Source organism: Oryx dammah, unplaced genomic scaffold (assembly GCF_014754425.2).
Source record: "Oryx dammah isolate SB20612 unplaced genomic scaffold, SCBI_Odam_1.1 HiC_scaffold_13, whole genome shotgun sequence".
NCBI lineage: Eukaryota > Metazoa > Chordata > Mammalia > Artiodactyla > Bovidae > Oryx > Oryx dammah.
In genome coordinates this window covers 56,457,120-56,476,549 of record NW_024070197.1, presented here as the reverse complement: position 1 = coordinate 56,476,549, position 19,430 = coordinate 56,457,120, and the positions used below count along the sequence as shown (strand labels likewise).

Here is a 19,430-nt window from a genome sequence, read left to right as displayed (position 1 = left end):
AGTGGGTGCCTGGTAATAAGAGTGCACTGCATGAGCACAGTGGGTGCCTGGTAATAAGAGTGCACCGCGTGAGCACAGTGGGTGCTGGTAAGTGTGCACCGCGTGAGCACAGTGCGTGCCTGGTAAGTGTGCACCACGTGAGCAAAGTGGGTGCCTGATAAGTGTGCACCGCGTGAGCACAGTGGGTGCCTCGTAAGTGTGCACCGCGTGAGCACAGTGGGTGCCTGGTAAGTGTGCACCGCGTGAGCACAGTGGGTGCCTGGTAAGTGTGCACCGCGTGAGCACAGTGGGTGCCTGATAAGTGTGCACCGCGTGAGCACAGTGGGTGCCTCGTAAGTGTGCACCGCGTGAGCACAGTGGGTGCCTGATAAGTGTGCACCGCGTGAGCACAGTGGGTGCTGGTAAGTGTGCACCGTGTGAGCACAGTAGGTGCTGGTAAGTGTGCACCGTGTGAGCACAGTGGGTGCCTGATAAGTGTGCACTGCGTGAGCACAGTAGGTGCTGGTAAGTGTGCACCACGTGAGCACAGTGGGTGCCTGGTAAGTGTGCACCGTGTGAGCACAGTGGGTGCCTGTAAGTGTGCACCGCGTGGAGCCTACCTTTCCTGTAAGAACTGAATCTTATCCCTGAAATGCTAAATGTGTCTTTTAATGTTCAGAGAAAATAGCTCCCTCTCCAAAAGCATTTCTGCCTGTTATTCTGTACTGAGCTCACCAAATGCAAGAGGACGCGAAGGAGCAGGGAGTCCTTCTCCAGCATCAGGAGAGGATGTGCTGTCAATTCGTGATGAGAAATGCGGCATCTCTTCTATAGCGTCCCACAGTCGTGTCCAGAGCAGACATCAATAATCAATCACTGCTCTCCTGTCGAGCCCAGATGCCTGCAGCAGGATCCTTCAAACACACTCCCAGGCAGTCACCACTAGGCGCATGAGGTGTTTGCAAAATCCCAAACTGACAAACATCTCCATGTGATCTAATTCATCTGTGCCTTACCTCCAGATTTTTACTTCCTGACTCAGGATGACCAATGCACTTTCTCGTTTTCTTTAATCATCGGCTTCAATAGGTGTCTTTCTTCCCCTGGCCACTTCACTGACCGTGTGACCCTGGTCCAGGCCGCTTTAGCCTTCTCGTGGACCACAGTTCCTTGTTTGTAGAATGGAAATAATTATAACGTCTGGCAAGACTCCCTGAGACCCAAACAAAGCTTAGTGCACTTGGCACAGTACTTACTTGCCAGCATCTAATGGGCACTCAGGAAATGAGAGCGATTTTAAAAGACATTTGTCTCCCCCACTAAATCCTCAGCAGATTGAAGCCCCGGCGGCAGGTGGCCCTGGGCTGACACACCCGGGGAGGCCTGCCCATCCCACGTCTCTGGCCAGGCCCCCTCAGCACACCCCTGCGGTGGGCGGGGGCACCCTCTCACCTGGATGCCACACCCCTGCCTTCACACCTCCTGGCTCAGGGAACCGCCGCGCCCCTCAAGACCCTCATCTCTGGCCTGCCGCACCCAATGCAAAGCCAGGGGGAAAAGAAAGCCAGAGACGTTCCCCCCCACTTGCAGAAATCCACAAGAAACATTTCCGATGTTGTCATAGGTATAATAAGCAGCAGGCATCACTGAGGGACAGGAACACGACGGAGCGGCTCAGAAAAACATCCTTCTTGACCTTTTCTCCGAAGTGGTCTCTTGCCTCTGGGGAGATCGAGGTGCCCTGGACTGAGATGGAGACGTTTTCTCCTTCCTGACTTAATAACTTTGGGAAGCAGACCTCTACACCCTGGCAGGGGACACAGGGAGATGGGGACCCCCAAAAGACTGGCCAGAGCCACTGCCGGGCCTCCCAGGGAGGCAGTCCCAGGCAGATGGGAGCAGAACCAGCAGGCCCGCGGTCAGGTTGCCGGAAAGGGTGGGCCTGCTGCCCTGCACGGGTGTGGAGGGGCCCCCAGGCGGCCAGCCAGGGCCAGGGCCCCTCTGTGCCCCACGCGGCTGTTACCGTGAAGCAGAAGGCGTGTCGCCTGGGCAGGCCTGTTTCGTCTTCCTCTCCCCAGCTGGGAGCACGCAGTCTTTGCCGTGTGTTCCCCTCCCATTCTGATTCCGCCCAGCCTGCTGCAGAGCCGCATGTGCCCGACTGTCCAGATGCTCCCACAGCCCTGCCGTCTGCGTGCTGCACACGAGTCCCCCGCTTGCCCTGCGTGGCTGAGACTGACCTCAGAGATTGTGAAGCCACTTGCCCAAGGCCACACAGCTCCCAGGGGTGCTAGTGCAGGTGCAGTGGGGCTGAGTTGCCTCCTTGGAACACACCTTGGACCATGCTGGAACTTCCCAAGTTTGAGGAACAAAGCGGGTGCCAGAGAAGAAACTAAAAAATTAACAAGAGGCCAAAAATGTGAGCTCCAGAAGGTAGTTTTGATGTGGGTTAGGGTTGACAGAAGGGCTGTGTTCTTGGCCCTCCCCTCCAGCCCTAGGCGTGGCCTCAGGAAAGTTGTCCCCACATGCAGACCCTTGGCTTCTGTCCTTGGGGGCTCTGAGGCCCCTTCCTGCCTTAATGCATCCAGCCTCACACTGAAGAGTCAGGGACACTCCCCTGGGCCAGTTACTCCGTGCAGAGTGGGGCTGGTTGCCCTCTGCCCTGATCGAGGCGCCGGATTGCTGCCAAGTGGTTCTTCCTGCTGAGCCTCAGTTTCCTTGTCTCTAGAGTGGGTCAGTTATAATGCTGCCAGAGGAGGGCCACGAACAGGATGGCTGGGAGGTTAAATCTTAGCAGACAGCAGGTGCTTAATAAGCAGGAACTCCACTGTTGCTGCCGTTCACTTTCCTCACAACTTGAGTATGGTCCCACCCAGTAGAATCACCTCCTTCTCTCGCATTAGCCTCTGCTTTTCCCTAAAAACCACAGGCCTGGAGATGGGTGGAGATGGGTCCTGATGTTCCAGCTGGGGTGGGGGTTGGGTGGGCGGGGAACATCCCCTCGGCATCAGAACTTGAGTTCTGGAGTCACACGGACCAGGCCGACGTCTGTGTGACCTCGGGTGAGTCTGATCAGGCATACACGCCTCAGTTTCCCTGTGGCGAAACGGGGGTTGGGGCGGGGCTGGCTGTCCTGTCCAGCGCTTGTTCAGCCCCGTGAGGGTGACTCTCAGCAGGCAGTTGCTCTCGGTGGGTGCTGTTCTGTGACTCCCCAGGGGTGGGTGTGCTGGGGACGGGGCAAGCCTCTCTCCCGCCGTCAAGAGCCCCTGGCTGGCAGTGTCAGCAGGGCCACAGGCCCCGGTCCGTCTCCTCCAGAGGGGCGGCCGCTGCCTGGGGCCCCGAGTGTCCGCTCTGGTGCCTCAGCCCTGCCCTGGGATGCAGCCTCGGCCGGGACGTCCATGGCTGGCCGGCTCACCTGGCCGCCAGCACACCCTCAGGGAACCCACGCCCTGTGCCCACGTTGCTGGCGCGGGGATGCCCTGGGGCGCTATTCCAGGGGGAGGCCCATTGTAAAAGGAAGTCAGTGCGTTCGTTTTCTGGGTATTATGAATAAATAATGCTGCTATGAACACAGATGACCAAAGACCCATGCAGGTCCCTTCTGAGGATTTTTGAGAGCATGTCCCTAGGGATGGAATTGCTGGGTTGTGTGGTGATTCCATGTTTAATTTTTGGAGGAAACACTGATGTGCTTCCCACCTCGCTGCTGGCTGTGTTTTGTAACACAATCCCCTGTCTTCCCAGCACTTGCTACTTTCTATTGTTTTGATAGTGGCCATCCTGATGGGTGTGAAGTGGCGTCTTGGTGGTGGTTCTGGTTTACATTCAGAGAGACAGGGTGGAATGATGGGCACCCCGAGGCATGAGGATGGGGGTGGGGGGCCAAGGAGGGGTGGCTGGCACTGAATGAGGAGTGACTATGTCATGGGGGCAGAGTTCCAGCTGGGAAGACTGAGAAAGTTCTAGAAAGTTCTGAAGACGGGTGGATGGTGGTGGTTGTGCAACAGTGTGCCTGTAGGTAATGATACTTAAAAATGGCTAAGATTATAAATGTTAGTTATATATATTTCACCTCAATAAAGATATGTGGGATGCCCCACAGGAGAAACCCGAATTCAAGGACATTCTGTAAAACACCTGAGCAGTGGTCCTCAAGCCTGTCGAGACCTCAGGCCAGGTGTGTGCCACACTTCTAGACCTGAGGCGGCTAGGGTGAAAGGACACATGTAATCTGGGGTCCTGGCCGGGGTCTCGGGGCAGGAAAGGGACTTTGGGGCAGGGTGGGGGTGGGCAGCCAAGTTTGGGTGAAAGGTCGAGTTAGCCGGTAGTCATGTCCCAGTGCTGGCTTCTTGGTTGTGATGAATGTTCCATGGGTGTTAACCTCTAACTAAAATGGTTTTAAAATTTAAAAAGTTGTTAAAAGTGGGGAGGTGTCTGCCCTGGGTGGGTCTGGCTTCCAGGAGGAGAGACGGTTAACGTGCCACACTGCCTTCTGGGGCAAGTATGGAGGGAAGAGTGTGGGGCAGAAGGAGCAGCTCTCACGGTGGGCTCAGAGTGCAGCCCCACAGTTAGAATCCCCAGAGAGCTGAATTCCGCTTCTCCACCCAAGAGAGTATTCTCGGTCTCTGGAGCTTGTTTGTTTTCCCCTGCAAGTGCCAAAACCCCTTTCGTTATTTCGCTGGGTTCTTAACAACTTTTTGATGAGAGACATATTGTATCTTTTGTTACCCAAATGTTACTCACTTCCATAACAAATCTTAGGCCTTAAGTGTTTCTGCAAAAACTCCCTGGTCAATAATGTGTTAATTGTAATACCTTGAGTATTAGCTTTTTTCTTTGAGTGAAATGCCTTTATTTATTTCTTTTTTAAATCTACTCTTTACAGCAACACACACACAGACAAACAGGCAAACAAAACACTTGCTTATAGGAGATAAAGCAGAACAAAGTAAATAGAAATTACTCGGATTCCCACAACCCAGAGATAGCACGGTTAATATTTGTGGGCATGTTCTTCCAGGCCTTTTTTTTTTTTTTCATCTTTAACCTTTCCTTGGATCCCTGGGAGATTCCAGTCCTCTTTCTGAATAATCCTCATTATGCTAAAAACCCAGGGAACTTTCAGGGGCTCTGGGCCATGTGGGTTCAACTGTGCAGGCTGGGGTGAGTTACCTCTGACCTGGGGGCTGGTGATGGGGTGAGGGTGACCCACCCTCGTGGGGGAGCGTGGGGGATGGGGGAGCGTGGATGAGCAGGCAGCCTGGGCTGGTGAGGGACGCAGTCCCCAGTGGCCCAGATCCACACCCTGTCTCTGCGACTGTGACTCCTTTAGGTGGCTCATCCGGGTGGAATGCGCCGTCTGTATTTTTATGGCTGTCCTGACGTTCTTGGGGTTCATCACGCATCCGAATCACCTTCCTCTCCGAGGCTGAGCGGCTCCACTGTGAGCGGAGACCGCATTTCCTTTACTCGCTCGTCCTCCAGTGGGTGCGTGGGCCGCCTCTGCCTTCTGGTTACTGTGAGCAGTGCTGCTGGGAACACATGTGTGCACGTGTCTCTTAGGGATCCCGCCTTCACTTCTCAGGGGCGTGGACCCAGAAGAGGGGCAGCTGGAGCCTCTGAAAATCGGTTTCTCCTTTTTGAGGAGCCTGCATCTCCACTTCCCACCCACAGTGGGCAGAGGCCGGGGCAACTGCTCAGCCCCAGACCATGCTCGGGACAGGCCCCCACCGCAGAGGGCGATCTGGCCCCAGATGTCTCCAGATGGAGAAACCCTGGGTTGGAATGAGCGAGGGAAACAGAGACACGGAGTCAGAAGGAGGGAGGCGGTGGAGGTGGAAGCGCGCCGGCCAGGCAGGCTGCTGTGTCCCAGGGAATAAAGCTGGTAAACGCAGCAGTGGTTAGTATTTACTGAGCTCTTCCCTGGATGCCAGGCGCTGCAGGAAGCACCTTTGTCACGTGTTGCCGCTTAAACCCATGGCACCGCAGCGGTGGGTCCAGAGCGTTTTCTCAGCAACCTGAACCTGCCTCCCCTCCCCCTACAGACACGTGCCCTGCGATCGTGACGCTGGTCCCCTTCAGCGTCACTCCCCAGGATACTTTGTCCTTTCGAAAGCAAGGCGCAGACTCCCGACAGCCGCACGGGCAGATAAGACAGCCGTGTAAACATGCAGCCCTTCCCGGTGGAGCCCGCTTGCCCGGGTTCATGAGGGGTGGGGTGTGGTTGCATGGCCTTCGAGTGCCCCCTCTGCCATCCCGCACAGCACTCCCTCCTTCTCTGCGGGGCTTCCAGCTTCTTGGCGCCCACAGGCGGGGCACGCGGGCAGAGGAGAGGGTGTCGTCCCCCCGTGGGTCTTTGTTAAAGGGAACGCCAGGGCCGGCCAGGTGGGCCAGGTGATGTGGCGTCCAGCCCTGGTGTGGGCCGGCTGGGTTTGGAGCGGGATGATGATCACAGCTTATTGTTACCGCAGCAGCAGAGCGTGTGCTGTGCGCCAGGCATCTTAATGACGCTTCTGCTCAGCTTTATCTGCCGTGTGCCTGGCCAGGGCTGCTCCAGGCCCAGGAGACACAACCGTGAGCGTGACAGGCAAAGGTTTTGTGTCGTAAGGAAGAGGAGAATAGATGTGCGAACAGGTGACACCATATCTCAGGTGAGCATAGGGGTTTCGAAGGAGCCAACCTGGGGCAGAGGTGGCGAGGCACTGGGGACTTGGGTGTCCTTCCGTGGCATCAGTACAGAGCACTGAGTGAAGGGCACCACCTGGGATGATGTTTAGGGTGGGTGTATACGCAGCACTTGCCAAGGCCCTGTGGCAGAGTGGGATTGGCTGGGATGAGCCTTTGGGGTGGAGCAGAGTGAGCGAGGAAGAGGGTAGTGGGTGTTCAGCCTGCAGAGAGTGAGGCTGGCGGGTCACGGAGGGTCTCACAGGCAAGCGCCAGGGCTCCGTGTTTCCTTCCGAGTGAGAAGGGAGCCACTGGGGGCTTTTGAGCAGAGGAGGGACACAGCCTGACTTTGCCTTTAAAATCCGTCCCTCGGCTGTTGGATGGAGGATGGGCTAAGCCTCCAGTCCGATAGAGCGCCACTCGGCACGTGGCCATCAAAATTTAAGTGAATTGAAAAGAAATGAAGTTGAAAGTACAGAACGTCACAGGGGCCATGTTTTGCACATCTGGTAGCCAGTGTAGATACAGATGTCTCCGCCGTCAAAGACAGACCATGTGGACGGGTTGGGGAGGGCGTGTCTGCGCACCTGCGGGGCCTGCTGTCATACCGGGGCAGAGTTACACAATGCTTGGCAGCCATGCTGGGGGCTGTGACCAGGGGTTGGCTGCAGGACCTGGCTGGCAGGGAAGCGGACAGGACTTGCCCAGGGTCAAAGGGGTATAGACGTGCGAGGGAGGGAAGCTGAGGGCAGCTTGGGGGTTGTTGGCGGAGAGGCACCTCCAAGATGAGGGTATGGACGTAACCAGAGCTCACTACTGGGCTGGCTCTCCCGGAGGCCTCGCAGCAGACTGGGGGATGCCGCACGGAGGGCCACGGCCTGCCATGCTCACCTGGCTCAGAGTGCAGAGCATCAGAATTCAGCTCTGAGCTGCACACATGGAACTCCTCTTTGGTGTTCTCTCATTCCAGAAACCACCTGCGAGGCGCCAGCCTCTCTGCCCTCAAGCGAGGCCCTTCAGGGCTGACACAGCGAGCCGGGCCTCTGCGGGCAGGGTGGTCTCACTGGGCAGGGGCCCATGGCAGTGGCCGCCGAGCAGTCCTCGCGTTTCCCCGACGACGCCCTCTCTCAGCACGGGCGGGTTGCCCCGCCAGGCCCCTGAGCACCTGCCTGGCTCGTTCATCTATCCAGTGTCAACTCTGTGCCAGCGTCGAGAGGCACAGAGTTCATATTTCACAGTAGTTCCACGAGGGAGGGAGGTATTTCCCACCTTTCCAAATGTGGACACAGGCTCAGAGAGGTGCAGCCACTTGCTCAACGTCACACAGCGGCCAAGTAGTAAAGGTGGCATTTGGACTCCAGACCATTGGAACGCAGGGCCCATGCTCTTCCTAGAATTCACTGCCTCAGCCTGAAACACCGGGGGCAGGGCCTCCCTCAGCTGGCGGCGCGCTTTTCAGCTTTTCATTTTGGCCTTCGTCATGGCCAAGGGTCGAGTGGGCTGGAACCCCACGTGCCCTGGCAAGGAACTGACCCACCCTGACTAAAGGGCATCTTGTTCTTTGCACAAAGGCGTCCCCAGATCGCCTGGCCATGACCCGTGCTGACTGGGAGGAGGGTTCATTTTCCAGTTCCCACAGCCCGGCTGGCACCCTGGACCCGGGGAACTGGAGAGAAGGAAGCAAAGCCTGGAGGGCGCCCGGGGGGAGGCTCCCCCAGGGTGTAGTCACACCCTCGGGCCCCAGTGCCCCCAGCCCAGGTTCAGATCCCGCCTCTGCGTCACCCGCCTTTGTGACTCCAGGCGGACCTTGAATTCTACAAGCTGCAGTTCCCCGTTTGTGGTTAATGCTGGTGATAACCTCCTCCTGTCTGGTGGGAAATCACTTTGCCTCTGACACATGGTCCGCGCACAGCAGCCTCAGCCTCGCCTGGAAGTGTGCTGGGAACGCACATGCCCAGACCCTGCTCGAGCCTGCTGCACAGTGCTGGGGGTCCTCACTAGGCACACGGGTGACCTGTAAGCATTCAGAGTTAGCAGCTTGGGGTCAACTGGACGAGGTGATCGTGTAGCAGCAAGAGGCAGGCATATTCTGCCTTTGTCCCAGCCGTGTGGCGTTGGGCTGCCTCTCTCATGCTTTTGTTATTCCCAGACTTCATGGCGCAGAGATGAGGTGCCCTGGAAAACAGATCAGTACCTAGAAAAGTCTGCCTTTGGCCCCACTCTCGCTGCTATCTGGCTGTTTACCTCGCTGGGAGAGCCAGGCTCCCATTGCAGACCACAGGCTGGAGGCCGACCAGCCCTGCTGCGGCCCGGCCGTCTCCGGCCAGTGGAGCTTGGCACCCAGCGGCTGCTGGAACTGCAGAGCCCAAGCCCGGGGCCCGGAGGCCGGCCACTTGGCCTCCCACCTCGCCCCGAGCCGGCAGCTTTCGGACAGATGGACGTACGTGGTCTGAGAGAGCTCGTGGTGGGTGGGAGAGAAGCAGGTGGCTGGTACATCACAGCAGAGCCCGGGTCTCAGTTGGGCAGATGGGTCTCCCGAGGGAGAAGAGAATGAACCCCCACGCAGGAAGGGGAGTCAGCGGCTGGTTGGGGCACTTCCCTGGGAGCCCAGTGCTTAAGACCCCCTGTGTTTCCACTGCAGGAGGCGTGGGTTCCATCCGTGGCTGGGGAACTGGGATTCCCACATGCCACACAGCATGGCCTAAAAAAGAAAAAGTAAAAACAATAGAGGCCTTGCCCCTGGGCCATCCGCACCACGCCCCCACCGAAGCCACCTTTCTTGTGGGGGGCTTCCCTAAGATGTTTCACGAAGCTCTCCAGACACTCAATTTAAAAGCGTATGTATACATAGGCACGGTTAAAAATAGAGATAGATCTTTGTGGTGGGTGCGTGTTGTATATTTAATGCTCTCAGAGCAGAAATAAACCATAAAGCTATTAGAGAGGAATCTCATCTCCGCGTCCTGGGGTTCTCAGCCCCTTCCTGGAATTTTTGAGGGTCGGTGGGGAGGGGCAGAGCTCAGCGAGCCTGTTACAGGAGCGTGGCTCAGGGGGCCGCTGGCGGCGTGCCGGCGGCTCTGTATTTCTGACGGGAAGACCCAGGCAGGCCTGAGGCTGTGGCCCTGCGGGTCACCCCCTCTGAGAAACGGGGGGCTGGGGGAAGAATCCACACATGATAGGTGACTGATGAAAGGAGGCAGGACTAGAGGGAGGAGTAAGACTCACACACGGTGTTGGATGAGTGTGCGGACCGTGAGTTTGCAGCTGATGACGTGCTGAAGCAAAGCAGGGGAGCGCGCATGCGGGTACATGTGTGCAGGTCGGGGTTCCAGGACCATGAGTGTGGAGCGGCGGCCTCCCACCTGGCTCGCACGCAGGGACTACACTCTGGAGGGCCCTGTGAGGTCTGGCCGATCTGGGAGGGAGCACAGGACATCCGGCTGGCGGCGGGCTCAGTTCCGGGAGTGAGGCAGCAATGGCACGGTCACCGTGGAGTCCGCGGAAAGTCCCTACTTAGACCAAGGTCGGGGCAGCGGGTGAACTTGAGCCCGGAGTCCATGCCCCACGCTGGGTGTGCAGGGGATGCGTTTGGTTATGTGGTGGACCTTCCACAGGGATGCTCGCACCTTTGGTTGCCAGCGGGCTTGCTCAGAGGAGACGAGCCTTTCTCCCAGGTCTTTACGAACTCCTGTGCATCCTCAGGACCCACTGAAATGCGCCGTCCCCAGTTAACCTCCCGAGGGCCAGGTGCGCGTCATGGCAGCTCGGCTCAAGAGGCCTCGGGGCAGCAGGACCCAAAGGCCCGGCCCCTCCATCCCCACTTTCTCTGCCCTTTGCTTCCTCCCCCTGCCCCCTTGGGCTGGCGTGCGGCCCCCATGCACCCAGCTTCCTCTTCGCAGCTTCCCCCTTGCTCTCACCCTCCTTCCAGATTCCCAAGAAAGGACTCCACAGGGCCAGGCTCAGGGCCTACACTGACCCTTAGACCATCACGGGGGCTGCTGGGCAGGGTCCCAGCCACCACAGGAGCTGCCTGTGTAACCGTGGTGGCCGTGCAGCCCCTGGAGAGGAGGGATGTTCAGAGGGGAAGTTAAGAGTTTTTGAAAGAGGAGGGAGGGGCCCTGCCGGCCTATCTGATTCCGCAGCCCTTCGCCTGTCCGGTCATTGGGAAAGCAGCCTTCCACACTCACAGGGCTGTGGTTGTGTGCAGCCCCCTCTGCGCACATGAGTGCCTTCTGGCCCCTCCGGCGCCCTCCGTCGGCTCCCAGCCCTGTGAGGGGGCCGGTGGGGTGGGCACCCTGCAGGTTTCAGAGCGGGTGCTCACTGCCAATGGGAGGCTGCAGGGAAACTTGAGAGACCAGAGAAATAGTTGGTCCTTTGAAGCTGGAGGCGGGCACTGGGGGACATGGGGGACCGTTGACTGTCATCTGTTTGCACAAGCGAGGCTTCTGCCACCCTGTCTCGGACACCCTGGGGAGACAAAGGCGCTTCAGATCGGAGGCTACCCTCTTCCCAAGAAGGAGGGCGCGCCGGGCGGCTGGACGCCTTTGCTTCCAGATGAAATTATGTGCTTGGGGTTTGCTGGACTTAGGCCTCATTCATGTGTCTCTGTTTGCTCAGCCCTCCCAGCCCCATCCTCGGTCTCCCGGCCTCCTGGGGACAGAGTGGGGCCTTGCTGCTTTTTCAGGGAGTTAAGGAACATTGTCCTCCCCTGTCCTCTCTCTCTGAAATTTCTCAGGGCATATCTGCCAGGTACCACTCAGGGCACCCACCCGTGCGAGAGGGGAGCTGTGCCTAGCTGAGTGTGAGGCCCAGCTCTGCTACACTGCAGCTGTGTGACCCCAGGCAATTGACTTCACTTCTCTGTTTCCTCATCTGTATGATGAGGCTCATGTTGCCTGCCTGCCAGGTCTTGGCAAGGATCCATTGTGTTTATACTGCCTTCTCCTGGTGCCCAGTGATCCTACTCCCAATGATATTCACCAAGAGACATGAGCAAGAGAGTTCTGAGCAGCCAGAGTAACAGCCTGAGACTGGAAACGACCCAGCAGTAGAATGGGTAAGCACATTATGACGTAATCACACGGGGGAGTACTATACAGCCACGAAAAATAACAGATCCTGCTGCTCAGCCTCACAGGCATTATGCTGAGCAACATAAGCTGGACACAGATGAGTACATACTGCATGATTCCATTTAAATGAAGTTCAAGGGCAGGCAGAACTAGCCTGTAGTGATAGGAATAACAGGAGGGCTTATTTCTGGGGGTTGTTGCCAAGGAAGAGGCGTGAGAGAGCCTCCTGGGAGCGGGGCAGCGGTCACACGGGTGTGTGCATGTATGAATGTCCATCCATCCAGCCTAAGAATCAGAAGGGAACTGGGTCCCCCACCCTCAGGTAAGGGGCTGCTCCACGAAAACCCTGTAACCACTGGGCCGCTGAGGCGCTCTGCCTCGGGGTGAGTCACTCCTTCTCCGGGCCAGGCAGGAGCTCCAGGGAACAAGGGAGTGACTCCATGGAGCCAAGGCCTGGCCGGGAGGAGGCCCCGGCACTGCCCTCGGCTTGCTGGGGGAGGAGAGAGGGGAGCGGAATCTATTACAGTTGTTTGTCACTGTGCAAGCCAATTAGCAGGGATCAACCTCAGATCAGCAACAGCCCTGAACCTTGGCTGTTTCTGTTCGAGAAATCACAAAGGGAGGGAGAGCTAGATTTGGCTGCATAAGAAGTGACCCTCGAGCATGGAGAAACAGTCAGATCAGCCTCACTGTAAATCCATTTGAAAAGCAAATGATGAACCAAGAAGGTGCAGTTGCAGCATGTTTGGCAAATAAAGGATTAAAAAAACCCAAACTTAATGTGCAAAACGTGTGTGAATCAGTGCGAAGGCATGACTGCCTCAAGGGGAGAAAGTGCAAAGACCAGGAGGCACGATGGCCAGGAGGCACGTGAGAAGAGCCAGCCTCCCGACAAGCAGAGGGGCGAGTAGAGAGGAAGTGGGGCAGAGGCGTTCAACCGGAACTCGTGGAGACCTGCACAGGATAACGCGTCCTCCCGGGAGCAGAGGCGCCTGCAGCGTCTCTGTAGCCCCTGGCCTTGTCCTGTTCCCTCTGCCCGCTCGTTCTGTGTCCGCTGACACTTTTTAGCCACCACTCACGAGCACCTACTCTGGATCAGGCCTTCTGCCCTTATTGTCCTGTTCTGGACAACCTATGTGGGATGGCCTATTGCTCCATTTTACAGATGAGAAAACGGAGGCTCAGGATGGTGCAGTGACTTGGGGAAGGCCCCACAGTGGGTGGTGGAGCCAGAGTTTGAACCAAGAGGTAACCAACCTCAGAGACCACGCTCTCCTCCTCTCTGCCTCCCCACTAACCACTTTTCAGCTCCTGCCTTTCTCAGAGGGAGATGACGCTGGCTGGAGCCCAAGCGGTCCTGGCGTCTCTGGTCTGTGTTTCGGCCTTGCCGCTGCCGCCGTGGTCTGCAGGGGCTGACTGGGCAGGGCAGTCCTGCCCAGGGGGCCGGTTGGCCGCGTGTGGGCATCCATATCTTTGCCACATGGGGCTTGGGGCCTTTGCTCATTGAGACAAGTCATCCCATAAGTATCTGAACTCTCATTGTGGGAATGTGGGTTTTTAACAAAACCTGGGAGCCCTAAAGGCCAGAACTTCACCCCCGCGCCCCCCCCCCGACACACCCCACCCCATAGACATATAGACTCCCGCTCAGAGAACAGATATGGCCTGGTGGTGGAGAATACGGGTAAGAATTCTGACTCCCTGTATTTGAATCAGTGATGTGTCTGAGAATCTGCTTTCTGGGAAGTGGTGAATTCTGGGGGGGAAGCCTTGATTTGCAGAGTTTGCCAATTTCCAGTGTAAATACCACCGGTGTACACAAAGCAAGACCACGGAGGGCAGAATTGGGCAGAGGTGTGACCAAATGGGCATCAGACCTCCAACCAAGGGACCTTCTCCAGAACACCTGACCAGCACTCCCTGTAACTCCAGGTCATGAAAAACAAGAAGAATCTAAGAGGCTGTCACACTTGGAGGAGCCTGAGGCAACATGATGACTAGATGCGATGTGAGATCCTGGAGCAGAGAAAGAATGCTAGGTTAAATAAAACAGGTAAAAACTAAGGAAATCAGAAACAGGCATGGACATTTGTTATAATAAAGCATCACTGTCATTTCACTTGTGGTAACAAAGGCATCGCACCAGTGTGAGCAGGGGAGACCACGGGAGCGTTCTTATCTTCCCTATTATCTGTAGAGCTGAAGCTGTTTGAAAAAAAAAAAAAATCCATTAAAGGAAAAAAAAAGGACTGAGAAAGAAATCAGTTAGCCCTCTCATCTTGAGCTTGCAAGTACTTAGAGATCACAGCATGGGCTGGCAGGCCTCCCATTCATCACCTTGGCTGGTCCCACCCCTCCTCGACCTAGCATGGCAGCCCCTGCTGAGTGTGGCAGTCCCAACTTTGCCTCCCAAGCCGGCATCGCTTCCCAGCTCTGAGCCCTTCCTGAGATGGCCAGGAAAAACCCCAGCCTCTTTCTGCACCAACAGGTGGGCTTGTGCTGAAACGACCACCTCCCCACCCGGCTCTCCTCACTCAGCCTTCCTCTCGGAGAGGAAGAGCACTGGGAAGAGAGTCCCCCACTGTCAGACCCTCCTGGACATATCACTGGGAAGTCCTTGGTCCCAGCCCTGGGCACCAGCCCAGGACACTTTGATGTAGTGTTCTGGCTGGTCCTTGGGCCAGCTTCCCTCCTTCTCTGCCCGGGGCTTTCTTGCGTGTTCTTCCCAAGGCTTCAGAAACCTTGAGCTCACTATCCAAGCGGCCATCTCTTTCCTGGATCTCCAGAGTGGTGATTTCAAGCAGTCACCCCAGACTCAAGTTCCTGTCTCTGCTCTCAGATCAGCCTCTTGCCTGGCTCCCGCCTGTGCGTCCTGACCCTGCTCAGAACACCATGTGACCTGATCAGCTCTTTCTGTGGACGGTGTGCACGACGTGAACCCCTCCCCCCATTCCAGCACAGGACTCTGGGGTCTCTCTTGGAAAGAGTCCCTCCCGTGGCAGAAAATGGGGTGTGGGGTGTGGGGATGTGAATTAAATCAAATATTGAGAGTTCTTCCTTGGAATCATTTGGAGAAGTTAGTTGTCCTTCTGGGGTTTTAACAGTAGCAGCACAAAAGGGCAAGAACCAGTGTTCTGTGAGTCCTTGCTACACTTTTATTCCTTCGTTCTCCCCACAGCTGCCCTGGGAGGGGAGTCTCACTGTCCTTATCATACAGACGAGGAAACTGAGGCTTCAAGAAATTCCTTGCTCCAGGTGCCAGCTTGCAGGGGTGGGGCTGGGATCAGTCTGGCTTCAACTCCAGACTCCTCTCTTGGTGCCCCTGCTTGGCTGGGGGCTGCTGGCCCCTCAGTCACAGGTGCCCAGGTCCCTGGTGATGGTTGGGAAACCAGCCCAGCGCTTCTCCTGGAAAGCGACACGGGTCAGGAAGAGTCAGTCCCTCGTGACAGAGGTCATTGTCCCGCAGGTGCCTTCCCTGTCCCAGCGTGGGAAGGCCCACATTCTGGGAAACTCCTCCACCCCAGGCAAACCATGTGGTTGGTGGGTTGGTTGGTCATTCACATCCAAGTTTCTTCAGGTGTCAGTGAGTCTCAGGTGCAGAGAGAAGTGTAGACAGAAGATGATGAAATGATGCTGTGAAACGACCTCCCGTCCCTAATCATCAAGGCCAATTCCTCTATAGGAAGAGCCAGGATTTAAAGGAAACCATGGCGTGAGAACTTTCTTTTTAAAAGGAGTGTGCACCCTGCTCATTTCATCCTTGGAGGCTTCGGGAAGAAGCAGCGAGGAATTGGATCGTTGGCTGGGGGGTGGGGGAAATTGCGGATTGGGCGCCCCAGAGGGTGGACGCGGGAGGTGGGGAGGTCCAGACAGGGGAGTGCCCCCACATCAGAGTATCAGTGAACGTTGTGAAATCCAGAGGAGACCTGAGAGGAGGTCCCTGAGAGCTGAGGCTTTCTTCTCCAGGGCTGGAGGGAGGCGTTTGAGGGGAGATGTGGAATCAGAAGTGCACGTTCTGTCGGAGGCAGCGTTGTCGATGGAGTTGTCCCTTTACGTATTGTTCTGGCAATGCCTCCCATTTCCTGCGGATGGTGGCCCATCTGAGAGGAACTGGACACCCTCTGGAGGCTTTCACCACCCTCCGCACCCACGCCTGCTCTGCGTCCCTGTTTTCCAGATGGACAAAATGGGGAGAAAACGCAGTGCGCCACACCCTGCTGCAGGATGGCCGGCCTGCTCCCGGAGTGGGGGCGTGGGGGCGGCGTTGAGATTGGCTGGGGGTGGGGAGTGGGGTTCTATAGGATGGGGGCTGAAACTCCAGAATACTCAGACCTGAGTTCAAATCCTTTGTCCCTCCAGCAGCACAGGCCCTCAGCCTCTTCATCTGTGAGATCGGCAATGTCACCACGCTCACCTCCCCGGGTAGTCATGCCCGAGAGGGGCTTAACGCAGTGCCTGGGTTTGGAAACGCGAGCTGTCACGTGTCTGAAGCCCCTGGTGCAGAGAGGAGACCGTGTGTCTGAGAGCAGGGCCCCGATGTGCTTTGCTTCATCCGGCTGATTTCCAGGGGTGCTGTTTAACCTCAGGATCCCAGGTTGGACCTCTGGAGGCTCTACCTGGGCAGCCCAGTATGGCAGCCACTAGCCACAAGCAGCGGATTCACATTAATTACAGCAGAGTCAACCTGCGAGTTCAGTTCTGCAGTCACACTAGGTGCCCCGTCGCCCCCCTGGCTGCTGTTTTGGGGCGCCAGGGGTGGAGGTGGGTGTCGGTGCTGCCAGGGAGCCCACACTCCCACAGCCCCGCACTCAGCGTCCGCCTGCAGGCTGCAGGAGTGCAAGCTCTTGGCCCACCCCAGCCACCTGGGGCCTGGCCCGGCAGCCTTCTCAGTGTTGGGAGTCCTGCTGGCAGGTCTGGAGCGTGGAGGGTGCCAGGCCTGGCACCTGGCGTGTCAGCTCAGTCAGACCGGGCAGGCCCTGTGCTGGGCCTGCGATGTCTGTGCGACCTGCCAGGAGGAGAGGACGCTCTGGCGAAAGCGGAGAACCACCGGAGGGTTTCGCCCTGGACGAGCAGGGAAGCTTTGATTCACTGGAACATGGAGGGAGGGGAAGGTGAGGGGTGTTTCTCTGTAAGAAAGAGGCTTTGACTTTGAGCCGAAGTAGACCTTGACCTTTGCTCTTTTCTTCCACCCGTCTGTCCGGTTTGGGGTGTTGGTTGCTGTGCTCCACGCCGGGAGGTATGTGGGCGACCCTTGGGGACAGGTCACCATCTCCACTGACAGGTCCCAGACCCTGGCAGGGACTGTGTGGTCCCCGGAGTGTCCCCAGGGCCCTGCGCACAGTAGGAGCTCGTTAAGTGGTTGCTGGAGGGACTTTTTTCAACTTTTTATTTTCTATTGGAGTAGGACCATTTCTATATTCTATATAATGTTGTCACCTGCTGAAATCTCTCTCAAGTCCTCCTCAGAGAGGGGATATTGATTGCTCCCAATTCATGGGCTTCAAAGAGGCATGCCCTGCCACTTCCGGAATATTCTCAAGGAGAGTTGCCTTATAGTGTAATATCGAAGGTGAATTTAGGTGTACTGAGCTTACTCTGTGCTTCTGTGTGCACGCTAAGTCACTCAGTCGTGTCCAACTCTTTGCGACCCCATGGACTGTAGCCCACCAGGCTCTTCCATCCATGGAATTTTCTAGGCAAGAGTACTGGAGTGGGTTGCCGTTTCCTTATCCGGGGGATCTTCCCGACCCAGGGATCGAACCCCCACATATCTTGCATTGGCAGGTGGTTTCTTTACCACTAGCGCCACTGGTACCTGCTGAATGCTTTACCCTGATGACCTTGTTTAACTTGCATACAAACAAGGGACCTATTATTATCATTCCCATTATACAGAGGTGGAGACTGAGGCACAGAAAATTTAAGGCACACAGCAGAGGAGTGGCAACCTCTCTGCCTCCTCTGCTGCTTTACGAGGCTTGGAGCGTTCCCGAGACGCCAGCTTGCACTGCGTTGACCCTGGCACTGAATTCCTTGCCCTCACCCACCACGCTTGCGATCAGTTCCAAAGCTGTCACCAGCCCGGGTTTTCTAGGTGACTCAGAGCAGGGCCCATGCAGGGCTGCGGGGAACAGAGTTCTTTACCCCCCGAGTCCAGCCAATGGGTCTGCAGAGTAAGGATCTGAGCCCCAGGAAAGCAGGTCCCACGTGGAGGCTGACCTCATCCATTAGTGCAAAGCAAGCACCGTGACTGCGGGCCCTCGGGGCTGAGCCGCCGCCTGGGACACGGGCCCCTCCCTGCCTCCGCCTCCCTGGTCCCCCTGGGGATGCCGAATTTCTGCCATTGTGACAGCTGGAAGCTCCGAGCCAGAGCTCTCCGAGCTGGGTGTGGGCAGTTAGGAGTTCCAAGTTCTAGTCCTTCCTTGGGCCCTTCCTAGCCCTGTGAGCGTGGGGTCCAACCCGTGTGGGCAGGACTCTGTGATGGTCTCACAGGGGAGGGGCAGTTACATCACTTAACTAGCACTTGAATGTGTTTTATAGACGGGCTGTGTTTCAGAATGAGAGCAGATGCTTGGAAATGCTTGCTGAGAGGCTGGTGCAGTCGATACTGAGCGCTCAGTAGATACTGTCTCACCTCGTCCCTGGAACAGCTCTGTGGGGTGGGGACCCCCATCTTTCAGCAAATGAGAGACCACAGCTCGTAAGACAGGATTCTCTGAAGCACTCTCAGAGAGAAACGAGTGCACCCCAAACTTCATTATCACATCAGCTTTAGAGGAGGGGAGGTTCAGCTGTGCGTCTGAGTGGATGAAATACACGGTCACTGTGTTCATTCTGGATGAGGGCAGAGGGGTGTCTGGACAGTGTTCAGAGACGAAAGGCAGGGGAGAATGTTAAGTGCTCAACCCCAGCTGGGGGACTAATGGGCCATAAAATTTGACTTGGAGAATAAGAGTGCTCTGGAGTGAGGTGGGTGCAGGGAGGAAATGGGAGAAACAGCCCACCCGATGGAGTCTGTCTGGAGCACTGAGAGGGGGCTCAGTGTGATCCTTCCATCCAGCTCGCCAGCACGCCCGCGTTGGGTCAGCTCAAGAGCAGGAAACCCCGAGAGAGGACTGAGAAGGGGTTCCAGCCTCTGTTTTCTCATCTGTAAAATGGGTACCACAGCACCGAATTCACTAACAGTCCCTCACCATGCTCCCTCTTCCTTGCGGGAAAACACATGTGTGATTTTTTTTTTCTTACCTCTGAAAAGCTCCCCCTGCCTGGTAAGCTCAGCGGATTGTTGTGTGCGCATGCTAAGTCACTTTAGTCCTATCTGATTCTTTGCAACCCTGTGGACTGTAGCCCGCCAGGCTCCTCTGCTCATGGCATTCTCCAGGCAAGAATACTGGAGTGGGTTGCCATGCCCAGCCTAGGCATCAAACCCGCTTTTCTGATGTCCCCCACATTGTCAGGCGGGTTCTTTACCACTAGCACCACTTGGGAAGCCCACGAGATTGTTACCAGGGCTTTTTCTGGAGGCTCAGCGGATTCTGAGCGGGGAACGTCGGGATCAGTGAAGTCCTCAGTGGTGAAGGGAGGGGAGGTGATACTGGGGAGGCTAGCACCCAGTTGTCGAGGGTGTCAAATACCGTCCTGAGGAGTTTGGACTTTTTCTGAGCATGACAGCTTTGCATCAGAGTTCCTTAAGGCGGCCAATGATCTTCTCCTTGCTGT

The 19,430-nt window shown here is 56.7% G+C and overlaps 1 protein-coding gene and 1 long non-coding RNA gene across 2 annotated transcripts in view; one reads left to right on the top strand and one right to left on the bottom strand.

Moving 5' to 3' along the window:
* The window catches only part of LOC120873250, a 14,400-nt gene extending 7,279 nt beyond the window's left edge, over positions 1-7,121 (bottom strand). The window contains exon 1 of the long non-coding RNA XR_005723424.1: positions 6,766-7,121. This is a non-coding gene — a long non-coding RNA (uncharacterized LOC120873250). The remainder of the gene's footprint in view (positions 1-6,765) is intronic.
* Positions 1-19,430, top strand: part of LOC120873249 (c-Maf inducing protein) — a 205,459-nt gene that overhangs the window by 88,417 nt on the left and 97,612 nt on the right. The gene's annotated exons all lie outside the window — the stretch shown is intronic.